Raw genomic sequence first — 12,773 nt, 5'->3', positions numbered from 1 at the left:
CAGAAGCCAAAAAGCAGAGTGACCGTTTAAAGACTTTCTTGGGTCCTGGAATCATGGACCAGGTCTTTGATGGATTAGTTTGATGTTCCAGTTTTAGCAGGTGTTGGGACCTATGTGCTAGGTTCTAAGGTAAAAATGGTGCTTCCAACATGGCATAGGTTGTGCTAAGATCTGGGGGATGGTTACTCTATTGCCACACTAGATGCAAAGGGTTTAATGCCTTTTTCTGTTTTGGTATAACAATTGTTAGAATTAGAAATTAACTTTTTTTACATTAAGAAAAAATTAATTGTAATCTTTTTACCAATGATTATTCATGTTTGGAAATATCCTTTCTCATATTTATGCATATGTGTATTGTGTTTTTCAAAATAGAATTATATTATGAATTTGGTTTAGTAATTTGCTAAGGATAGTGAAGATGAAATTATGGCAGAAGCCATTGAGTAATGGTACAAACCTTTAATCCCAGCACTCAAGAGGCAGAGGAGGCAGATATCTGTGAGTTTGAGGTCACCCTGGTCTACATAATTCCAAGAATGTGTAGATAGACAGAGAGAGAGAGAGTTGAAGGTGTGGGAATAAAGCCATAAAGAGCTGTAGAATTTGGATTTCATTACAAATTAACTGCATGAAGTAAGTTGGGGAAATCACAGGGTTACATGATTAAATTTGTCCTAGATTTACTTGGCTACTTTGTGGAAATAGATTTCTAGGGATCTGCGTTGCCCCAGTGAAGAAGTAATCTAGGAATCTCACTGAGATGGTGGTAGCTTAGATTGCTGTAAGAGAGGTAATGTGAGATGAAGGTAAGTTGTGAAGGGACAGGTTATAGGATTTACTAATGTATTGGATATGGGAAAAAGAAAGCCACTTAGAAGTTTTTGCTTGAGGATTGATAGTACAGTGGTAAAGCACATGGGGAGCTTATACAAGGCCCTGGGTTCTAACCTCAATACCGTATTTTTAAAAAAATACGTGTTAGCTTGGGTGGTTGCCTTTAGTATTTAACAGCAATGAAAGAAAAGAGCTGATTCTAGATGTGTGGAGGGGTGGAAATTTAGTTCTAGTGTTTCATACCCTCAGTATGGAATATATATGATGTGGATGTCCCCTCTGTGTGCTGTGGTTACCATTAATGAATAAAGAAACTGCAGTGGCCTGTTGATAGGGCAGAACTTGGGTAGGCAGGGGAAACTAAACAGAATGCTGGGAGGAAGAAGGCAAAGTCAGGGAGACACCATGGATCCACTGCCAGAGAGAGACGTGCTGAAACTTTGCTGTTAGGTCACAACCTTATGGTGATATACATATTAATAGAAATGGGTTAAATTAATATGTAAGAGTTAGCCAATAAAAAGCTAGAGCTAATGGGCCGAGCAGTGTTTTAATTAATACAATTTCTGTGTGATTATTTTGGTTCTGGGTGGCCGGGCAGCCAGGATGAACAAGCAGACTTCCTATACATATATAATTTGTAATGATTTGCTTTCTCATGTAACAATAATTTTTACTTAATTTTAGTTTCAGTGAGCATTTCTGTTCTTGTTACAAGGTACCTAGCTCATAAGAGCTTTGTGCTACTTCCCATGTAGGGTTCTCATTGTTGTCCAGGTTCTTGGGTATTGTGATTTGTAGGCTGGTTTTCTTTGCTTTATCTCTAAAATCCACTTATGAGTGAGTACATATGATAATTGTCTTTCTGGGTCTAGGTTACCTCACTCAATAGATGTTTTCTAGCTCCATCACTTTGCCTGCAAATTTCAAGATGCCATTTTTTTTTCTGTTGTACAGTACTCCATTGTGTAAATGTACCACATTTTCCTTATCCATTCTTCAGTTGAGAGACAATTAGGTTGTTTCCAGGTTCTGGCTATGACAAGGCTATGAACATAGTTGAGCACAAGTCCTTGTGATATGATTGAGCATCCTTTGGGTATATACCCAAAAGTGGTATTGCTGGGAGAAACAATTAATAAATGGGACCTCCTGAAACTGAAAAGCTTCTGTAAAACAAAGGACACAGTCAACAAGACAAAATGCTGCCTACAGAATAGGAAAAGATCTTCACCAACCCCACATCAGACAGAGGTCTGATCTCTAAAATATACAAAGAACTCAAGAAATTAGCCATCAAAGGAACAAATAATCCAATTAAAAAAATGAAGTACAGAACTAAACAAAGAACTCTCAGCAGAGGAATCTAAAATGGCTAAGAGTAACTTAAGGAAATGCTTAACATCCTTAGTCATCAGAGAAAATCAAAGTAACACTGAGATTCCATCTCGTACTTGTAAGATCAAAAACACTGATGACAATTTATGCTGGAAAGGTTGTGGGGTAAAGAAAACATTCCTGCATTGCTGGTGGGAGTGCAAGCTGGTACAGCCCCTTTAGATATTAGTATGGCGATTTCTCAGAAAATTAGAAAACAACCTACCTCAAGACTGAGGTAATTTCTAAAGCTTTGCTCTGCTCTGCTGTGTAGTGATTTCATCCTAGTTGGAGGGTCCTTAAGACTCAGAAAGTCCCTGTTGTGGGGCCCAGTCCTTAATGTCAATGTTTAGGAGGCAGAGGCAGGAGAATCTTTATGACTTTCAGGGGCTGCATAGTGAGTCTTTTGAGAGAGAGAGAGAGAGAGAGAGAGAGAGAGAGAGAGAGAGAGAGAGAGAGAGAGAGACCAAGTTCCAAATTAAAGCACTTGGAAGACTTCTTAAAACTCAGGAAGGAAAAACTTTACCAGACTCTTAAGCTTCATTCTTACCCAAGGCATAACAAGTGGTATTAACTGTTAAAGAGATACTGCCTTGAAGGTATGTAGTAATAAGGAGCGGTGGGCTGTGTCCCGCCACCCAGCTAGCTTTACCCGAAATAATTACACGGACACTGTATTCTTTTAAACACTGCTTGGCCCATTTCTATCTAGCCTCTTCTAGGCTAATTCTCTCACCTGGACTAGCCCATTTCTTATAATCTGCTGTAGCCCATGAGGTGGCTTACCACGGAGCTTCTAGCCTATGTCCATCCTGGGTCAGAGCTTCATCGCGTGTGCCTCAGAGAGCAGAGCTATACCCACATCCGCCCAGGAGCCGGGAGCATGACATCTCTGCTCCACAGCAGAGCTGTCGAGTCTCTGAGCTTACTTCCTCTTCCTCCCAGCATTCTGTTCTGTTTACTCCTCCCACCTATGTTTTAACCTATCAGGGCAAGCAGCTTCTTTCAATGACCTTCCTCCATCAAAGGTAGATCAATTTATCAGTTTACCAGATTGGGTTTTGATGGAGTTGTTTCTTTGCTCTGTTATTGGTTCCCTACCTGGGATGAGTAAACATTTGTTCTCATCTCCTCAGGAAAGGTCACACAACACAACTGGCTTCTTAACAAGGACTGACACGTCCCAAAGGTGACTTGGGAAGGAGTGGTTAGATGACCTTGCCATAGGTGCTGAGCCGTGCTCAAGTGGCTGATCTGTGTGGGCTGGAGTATTCATGGGAGCAATCCCCATGTGGCTGTCTTTTCCTTTGTGGCTTGGGATTGTATGCTTCCTTTGTTACAGGAGTGTCTGTGTGCTCCCTATAATGGGTAATAAGACATGCAGCCGTGGATGAGCCGAGAATGAGTTGTCCATAGGAGAATCCAGGGCTGTGAAGTGACACACCTGCTCGATGACTCGATGAATGGGATTAACCACGTGATATGGAGATGCCTTGAAAACCATTAAAGGATAAAAGAGTGCGTTACAGTCTCTGGGAGAGGTCCACGTGGGTCTAGCTTGCCAGTAAGCCATACGGACTAAGTGGCCACTGCTATGTGGAATAAAACAAGAAATTGATGCTGAAATCACTGCCCAGAAAAAGAGCTAGTATTTAAGGGATGATTACAAAAGGTGTGCACCTAGCATGATGCGCTCTTGCCTTTCCTCTGACCTAGGTCTCAGTGATTCTTCCTCTTGTATTTGCCACTTCAGTCATAGCTTCTTACTCTGCACATTCTTTTAAAGAGTCTCACGCCTGTACCGTGATGACACAAGAGCCTGTTAAGGGCTCTCAAGAGTTTATTTAGGTATAAAATAGGGGTAACCACTCACTGATACAGAACGATTTAGACATTGTCGCTGATTCAGCTGCCTTCGTCCAATCCAGTCGCCCAGTCATTCTGTCCAGGGGTGAAGAGCAAGTCACCTGCTCTGCTCCAACCACCCAAGAGAATGCGGGAACAAGAGAGCATAAGACCCTCTCCCTAAACTTATAAATTGTCCTGTCCACAGACAAGACCACACCCTAGGAGTCATAATCCCCAAAAGCCATTGGACAAAGGGGTTGAAATCCCACAACACATGTCTTTCCACTATTTTTGTCAACTATATGTTGAGGTTTTTTATATATATTTATTGACTGACTTATAGGAATCTTTTACTGAAACTTGACATGGTGGCACATATCACTTTGCCCAGCACTTAGCAGAAGAAGGTAGGAAAATCAGAAACTCAAGATAATCCCAAGCTACAGAGTGAATTAGGGGCCAACCTGGGCTACCTGAAACCTGTGGGAGCCGAGAAATGCAGACCCATTTCTCAGCATTGTCTGGTGGTCAGAGAACTTGAGAGACTAACAGGAGTAATTTGCACCTTATAACTCAGGAGGTGGTTGCTTGGCTCTTTTGAAGTTAAGAAAACTCAGCACCATCCTGACAGGTGATCAGGATATGCCAATATACTTCTGCCCCTTCCACTGTAACTATGAGATTACCTGGGGTGTTTTCTGCCTATGGGACCAAGTGTATATGAGTAAACCATGACTTAAGTCATCCTGCTACCTAGGCAACAGAATGCTGATGATGGGAAGTCTCGTGCTGTCATGTTAAGAAGCCTTTGTTACCTTCTCCCCCAGTTTACATTTCATATAAAAGCTGTGGAAAAATAAATGCGGGTGGTTTTCAGGATCTGAAAAATTTCTGAAACTCCCTCCCAATACTGTCTTGTGTCTTTATTTTCCCATGCCTCTACCCTGGCAAGAAGTGTTTTTTGTTGAGGTTGGTCCTCAAAAGAAACCCATCTCAAAAATCAAATAAATGAAGCAAGAGGGAAGGAAGATTGCATGGAACTTGGCTAAAACTTTATTCTTTCTCTCTGCTGAATTGTCTCCTGTCTTCCTTACCTCAGTACATTCCAGCTTCATTCATCAGCTGTTTAAATAAGTCATCATCAAGTTCTTCAGGATTATCATCAAGTATCAGCAAGCACTATTCATTTTACCACCAAAACAGTGAATTTATCTGCCTCCCCAAATTCCAGTAGTGCATTCTCAATCTAAGCGCCTTGGTCTTGTGAATCTTTGCCGTTAGTTTTCCTGAGAAAAGAATGTGTCTGTTTTCCCCACATAGAGCACCAACAACCAAGCAAAGAAATGATTCCACCCAAGTCTAGCTTGGAAACCAATTAGTTTATTGGGTTTACTTATTGGAGCATATGTGATAAGTGCGAATTACCCCCCAAAATGCTGACAAGTCTCATCTGGGCATGGGTGACATTCTCCTGAAAGCTGCGAGGTTGGAGTCCTTTCTTCATTATTCACCTTCTACCCTCTATCTCCTCCAAGGACACGGAATTCTGGGGCAGAATTTTGTGCAGGAAGTACTTGGGGCAATTAGGGAAGGAGTGGATGGAACCTCAGTTGAAGGTCCAATGACACCCCTACCTCCATCCCACAGTGAGGGAACATTAACAGGCCAAAGTTTGTTGAGAACCTCATACAGGTTTTTGGCTGTCACTTTGACTACATTTGGAATTAACTAAAACCCAAGTGACTGGGTACACCTGTGAGGAATTTTTCTCAATTAAATAATTAGAAGTGGGAAGACCCACCCTAGATTCCAGATTATTTATGGTGGGAAGGTCCACCATAAACCTGGGCTGCACCTCTGGTGATAACCGACATGATGGAGGAGGAAGAAGGAAGGAAGCACTTGCTCTTTGCCTGCTTGTTCTTCTTGTGCTCCTGCTGGCAAGTCCATTTCTTCACTGACAGTACAGCCGACTTCTTCAGTATTCTGGTGTGTACTGAAGACCTTTAGAGACACCCAGCCTCGTGGACTGAGCAACTACTGGATTCTTAAATTTCCTTTGGTAGGCAGCCATTGTTGAATTAGCTGGACCATAGCCTGTAAGCCACTCTAGTACATCCCATGTATATCTGTTCTGCTCCTCTAGAGAACCCTAAAACAGGGTTCAATCATTCCTGCAGTTATCTCTCCTCTGACTTTTCTACTTCTGTCTTTGCTTTGCTCCAAATTCTTTCCCACCCAGAAACCAGAATACACTGTCAAAGTACAATGCCATTCTCTAGCTGCAAACCATGTGCCTGGAAAAGAACACTTCGAATAAACTCAAACTTTTTAACATGCCTTGTCACGGCCTTGACGATTTGAGCCCTGCTGATGTCAGTCTCTGCTTTCAGGCACAATTCAGTGAAGCACGAGTGTGCGTTCGTGGTAATCCTCAAATATGCTATACTTTTTCTTCCCTGGAGGACTAGAGTTTTTCTTATTCCTCCTGCACATATTTCTCTTCGTCGTGACTACAGCTCATTCTTCAGGCACTGTCTTCAGCATCAGTTCCATGAGACCTCTTATCCGAATGGTAGCTTTCCTCTGGTCCTGATATACATGTGAATTCATCTTTCCTGTACTTTCCTGAAAACAATCTGTTGTTTTCCTAATAAAACACTGGACTGTAGCTGGGGTAGTCAGTTAAAGGAAATGTGTATTTTGATTGGCAGCTGGACAATATTTACCATCACTATAGAAACAGGTCTCAAGACATGCCTATAAGGAATTGTTTAGACTAGGTAAATAAAGGTGGGAAAGCTCACCCTAAATGTGAGTGACACCATTCTATGAGCGGAGGTCCTGGACCGAATAAAAATGAGAAAACAAGCTAAGCACAAAGATTTATCTCTCTCTGGTTCCTGGCTGCATAATGCAATTTGACCAGCTGCCTCAGACTCCTGCTGCCATGTCTTTGCTGCAACCAACCCTTCCCTTCTTTCCTTCCCTCCCTCCCTCCTTCCTTTCTTCCTCCTTTCCATAAGTTACTTTTGTTAGATATTTTGTCATAGAAACAAGTCAAGAAATTAATTCAGTAGGAAAGATTTATTCTGATTGAATCTCATGGATTTCAGGATGCGGTCCTTGGCTCCTTGTTCCTGGGTGTGCAGTGAGGCAGGACATGGAGGGTGGAGGAAACATGCTAGAACAAAGCTGCTTATCCCTCTGTAGTCAGAAGTAGGAGAGAAAGGCAGTGGGGAGAGACAGGCAAGGGATGGGCAAGAACAAGATGTAGCCCTCAAGTCCCCTTCTGTCACCTGGGCTTTGCCTCTTAAGTTTCTGTTGCCTCCAGCCAGCCCATCTAATTGTGAACCCATCAATAGGCTAATCATTTGATGAAGTTGAGAGCCCTCAGTGATGATGGAAGATACAAAATAATCCCACACTAGCTCAGAATTGAGTATAACAGAGGGTTATTTATTTAGGGGTAGACTCACAGATCATAGTCCTCTGCACAAACAGGGAACAAGAACTGAATCCAGCAGCCAGCTAGAAGAGAGAGCAAGCGTGCACTTTATGGCTGCATTCATAATATAAGAGGCCACGCTCAAATGCGTTGGTATCTTAAAAGCTACTGGCTGAAGGAGTTCTTACAGCACCTCCCCCTTTTGTTTAAATAAGACAGTGTATAAGTTAGCTACATGTATAATTTAATATTGATAAATATTAAATCAAATAATGTGATATGTATGACTTTATATGCTACAAAGATTTTTTAAGATTTATTTATTTCTACTTCATGTGTATGAATTACTGCCTTCATGTATGTCTGTGTGTTAATGATTATGGGTTGCTGGTGGAGACCAGAAGAGGGCATTAGTTCCCCTGGAAATGGAGCTATAGATTGTTGTGAGCTGCCACATGGATGCTAGGAACCCAACCTCAGTCTTCTGCCGGAGCAGCTCAGGCTCTTACCTGCTGACCCAGCCTCTGCAAAGATTATCTTATAGAGTGATTACTCATTTAAGTAAACATCAACTGTCGGTAAAGTTTGCAGCTCAGTTCTACAAACACTCATTGTAATCCGTATATGTCTTAAGTGCATTGTTCTAAAACATCTACATGTAAGGCTAACAAATGAACCTACAGTTACTGGTGGAAACTTCTGTGTATCTGTGTGCGTCTTCCATCAGAGGGCAGTAAAGGACCAGTATGATTTTGTTCTTATCATGTAATCAATCTCAGCAGCCATTGGCCTATCTTGTGAAAATGGAAATATTCAAAGACGGGAAACATAGCACACACTTACCATTTTCCTTCATCCCTGGGTTGTCTTATATGCTCTACTGTAGGTTTTATTATTTCCTGAGGACTGAGATATCAGAGATAATCTGTTGATTAAATGTTTGGTTCTGAGTCAGTAGTCAGTATTTGAATTGTAGAAGAATGATTTAAGGGCTTTGTAACGTGGAAAGATTACTTGTGCTTTCTGAGCCTGTCAATCTTAGATGGACACGTTTTACTTTAGGAAGTCTCTGCAAAGAATTGGCCATTACTCAGTGGTGACTTGTGTTTTTTAGCTAAGTCGCATACATTTATATACTGACCAATTTGTTCATATGCCTCCTAAAGTTCATAAAATAAATGAGTACTATATTAATCTTAATTAATTGATCTCAATTGCCACATCTTAATTTGGGCACATTTTAAAACTTTCTAAATGAGTAATGAAAAATAATAATATTGAAGGTTTGTTTCACCTTCTCTTGTTTTGCTCTGGTTAAGGAGTTTGTTTGTTTTTGCTTTTCCAAGACAGGATCTCACTATGTAGCTCTGGCTGGCCGTAAAATCCCAGAGATCCTTCTGCTTCTGCCTCCCAAATGCTGGCATTAAAAGCATCCACCACTATGTTCAGTTTTATTTTACCTTCTTTTAATTCTCACAGCTTGATTGTGGTAATTGATATTTCTCCTTACAGTTACTACATTACCTTTGTTAAACTTTACTATCGTTTCCTTCACATGTACAATTTTATTGACTAGATTCTTTTTTTCAATCTGTTGTGCTTATATTTTTACTAGTCATTTACCTTTCTATCTACTGAAGCACAATTAATAAATCTAATCCTATCCATTTTCTATTTTAAAATATCTGCTTTATAAGTGGAAGTCAGAAAATTAGTTGGTTCAACCATCTCTATCTTAGATGAGAAATCATAAAATGCTAATGAAAGTGATTGTTTTCTTTTGTGTTCCTTAAGTTTGTAGAGCTGTTTCCTTCACATGTGTCTGCTTTGCCACTATCTTCCCCAGAAATTCATGGAGCTTACTCCTGTTTCAAAACCCACTGTGTTTTTTGTTCCTCTTTCCAGAGCCCTCCTTTTTTAACATGGTTCACCCCTCTAGCCCTTGGTCTTAGCTCAAGGACCCATTTTCAGGGACCATCCAGTCTGAGGTCACTTCCCATTCCTAATTTCAAGCATCCTATTGCCCTGTTCCATTTCCCTGTCACACTTAAAACAATACTGTAGATAACGGTTTCTTTTTAAATTAAGTTTTTACAAGTTTGTACAGAAGAATGAGTTTTATGATTACACTTTCATACTCCTATGATTATCTACCTTCCCTGTATAATTCTTTCTTCTACTAAATTAGATAGATACAAGTGGTAAAACATCAAGGATCTTGTCTATTTTTTTTTTATTTTTTTATTTTTGGATTTTCAAGACAGGGTTTCTCGGTAGCTTTTGGTTCCTGTCCTGGAACTAGCTCTTCTAGACCAAGATGGCCTCGAACTCCCAGAGATCCGCCTGCCTCTGCCTCCCGAGTGCTGGGATTAAAGGCGTGCACCACCACCGCCTGGCCTGGATCTTGTCTATTTTTATCAACAGTTGTTTCCCTAACATTTGACAGTACTTAGCATGACAGGCATATGGTAATAATTGTTTTATTAGTTTCAGAATACTGTAGCTTCTTTGACTAAAGTGGCTTTAGGTTTTTCATGAATTTTTCCAAATCTTAATTGTTTTCATTATATTTAGACCAAAAAAGATCTATGTCTATTGTAGGACTTGCCCTGTTTCAACCATAGGACTTATCCAGTCTAAATTTAGGATTTAAATGTATCCAACAGATAGGGACTGAATCTACACATTGAACAATACTTACGAAAATTTGAGGGCCAACAAGATGACTCAGCAGGTAAAGGTGTTTGTCTCACAAGCCTGATGGCTTGAGTTTGAACCCCAGATCCCACAGTAGAAGGGTAGAATCAATTCCTGAAAGTTAACCTCTGACCCCTGCACATGTACCATGGCATGGCATTATCAATAATAATGATAATGACAATAATTTTAAAAGAAAAATTTAGACATTTGGTTCATTTTCACAGTTGTTAACAAACATTTAATTGAGTAGAAGAAAAGCATCTTGCCCACACTGAAAGCAAAAGGCTGTGTCAGAAACAGACAGGTCTTTCTGTCTTGGAGAGGAATCCCTGCCAGCTACGGTTTGTCATGGTGATGCTGAGTTCTCTGTCTGAAAGCGGGAACTCCTGGCTTCCTGTGTTTTCTAGGCAATGGAGATTTGTTTAAGACCTGTGTTTTTTTGGAGGGAACATTTCCATGGTTACACTCGTCTCTTCTTTCACCCTTGGAAAAACAAGAGCAAGTGGAATGCCCCAGTTCCCGGATCCCTGCTGCACAGATGTCTTTCTATCTGCCCACACATGAAATTGGGGAGCAAGTTCCATTTCCGTGATTTATTCCCTCCAGTGCCTCTTTTAAATGAAGCAAGGCTTAGATTGGCAAATTAAACAGAGAATGGTCTATGTTATATAAATAGCCTGAACTCATGTAGGATAGATTTAGAGGTATGGTATATGAAGGGAGAGATTTTTTAGGGGGGCAGAACTAAATTATAGCTCCTGGCAACAAACACAAATGTATGGAGAATGAGTTGTGTGTTCAGAAAAACTATACTGAGTTTAAAAATAGTGTTTTGTATTTTAAATATTAAGTTTTATGTTAGACCGCTAAAGTAAACATGTACAGTTTTACTCCTACAGAACAGCAAAAACTTACTGTTCCTTGTATTTGAATGTTGTTTACTGCTGCTCCACCAAGTCTGGCTGAGGAGTGTGCATAGTCAAATCCATATGTTTCTTCCATGAGCACTGCAGAGCATTTGCATAGATATTCTTGAGTTTATACCCACGAGTTAATTTCAAGATATATTAAGGGTAAGAGATAACAAATACTTGCATGGAAAGGAATGACCAAGGAAATAATTTTAAAATTAAACTTTAGAGAAATATGTACATCTTATACACATATTAAATATGTATATATAAATTAAATTATATACATGTATATATCACATTATATACAAATAAAATTAAATTATATGCATATTAAAATTAAACTTTAGAGGAATATATTATATATAATGTATTTTATATAGAGATACATAGATTCATATATATCCTATGTACCTATTTATTCCATGTATACAGAATATACAGAGTATATATATATATATATATGTATATATACACACACACACATATACACACACACATATTCCTTAAAGCAAAGATAAGTGGGGAAAATGGCATTCTTATAACCCTGGCTGCCTGGAATGCAATGTATAGAACAGGCTTGATTTGAACTCACTAAGATCTAGCTATGTGACTCAGCCTCCTGAGTGCTGGGCTAAGAGGCCTGCATCTTCATGCCCCGCCTTGGCTCATAATTTCAGGGAATATATGCCATCATTTGGGAAGGCATGGGGGCAATCATCTCCATGGCTATGAGAGGGTGTAGCTATGATTCCCCACCTCCTCATGTCTTTGCAGATTAGAAAGCAGAGACCAGACAGAAAACAGGACCAAGCTGTGATCCCCATCCCCACTGGCCTACTTTCTCCTATAAAGCTCCATTTCTTCCACGTTCTAAACCTCCCCAAACAGCCCCACCAGCTGGGGACCAAGTATTCAAACATATGAATCTATGGTGATATTTCACATTCAAACCATGAAAACTCAAGCATGAACACTGCAACAATTTGAATACTATACTATAGTTTTCATTTAAAATTGCATGTCTGTGAGAGAGTGATTTCTTGCCTTTGCATGGTAGCTAAAAGCTAGCTTGTTATCACAATGGCCGCAAGAAAAACACCCATGTGGATTTTCTGCTCTGTGTATGCTCTATTATTCTCTTAGAAAATGTGATATTGTGGCCTTGGGCTATTAAAAAGGACAGCTATTTAGAGAGAAAGTTACTTGTAGCTATTCGGGCTTCAGAAATATTTGCCCCAGTGAGCCATTGGCTGTATTTATAATTCTACGGTGTTGACAACAGCAGCATTGCTAGTCATTTGTCACCTTCATACTTTCAGGAACATAAGATCTGTAATTAGGTTCCTTTGAAAGGTATAATAGCATCGTTTTAATTGGGCATGAATTTCACTTCAACAAACTCAGTAAGGAAAAACATTTTTGGCCGAGAGACCAGAGAACATTGTATGGGTTAATGAATACGATGAATCTTTCAGCTTCATAGACGCAGACAGTCTCAACCTTAGACTAAAACCTACTGCTATACAGCATGACCTAATTCTTATCAGTGTCCAACAGAGTCCTCCCTCTCCTTCCTTCCTTCCTTCCTTCCTTCCTTCCTTCCTTCCTTCCTTCCTTCCTTCCTTCCTTTTTCTTTCCCCTTCCTTCCT

The 12,773-nt window shown here is 40.1% G+C and overlaps 1 non-coding gene across 1 annotated transcript in view; it reads right to left on the bottom strand.

Annotated features, from left to right (window-relative positions):
* Positions 1-8,371: 8,371 nt before the first annotated feature.
* LOC102000998 overlaps positions 8,372-12,773 on the bottom strand; it is an 86,497-nt gene continuing 82,095 nt past the window's right edge. The window contains exons 4-5 of the transcript XR_258447.2: positions 11,126-11,217; positions 8,372-8,435 (exon numbers count right to left, since the gene is read on the bottom strand). This is a non-coding gene — a transcript (uncharacterized LOC102000998). The remainder of the gene's footprint in view (positions 8,436-11,125; positions 11,218-12,773) is intronic.

The sequence above is a fragment of the Microtus ochrogaster genome, chromosome 16 (genome assembly GCF_000317375.1).
Source record: "Microtus ochrogaster isolate Prairie Vole_2 chromosome 16, MicOch1.0, whole genome shotgun sequence".
In the NCBI taxonomy this organism is placed as follows: domain Eukaryota; kingdom Metazoa; phylum Chordata; class Mammalia; order Rodentia; family Cricetidae; genus Microtus; species Microtus ochrogaster.
The sequence above is the reverse complement of the archived record's forward strand: the minus strand, read 5'-3'. Positions and strand labels throughout refer to the sequence as shown.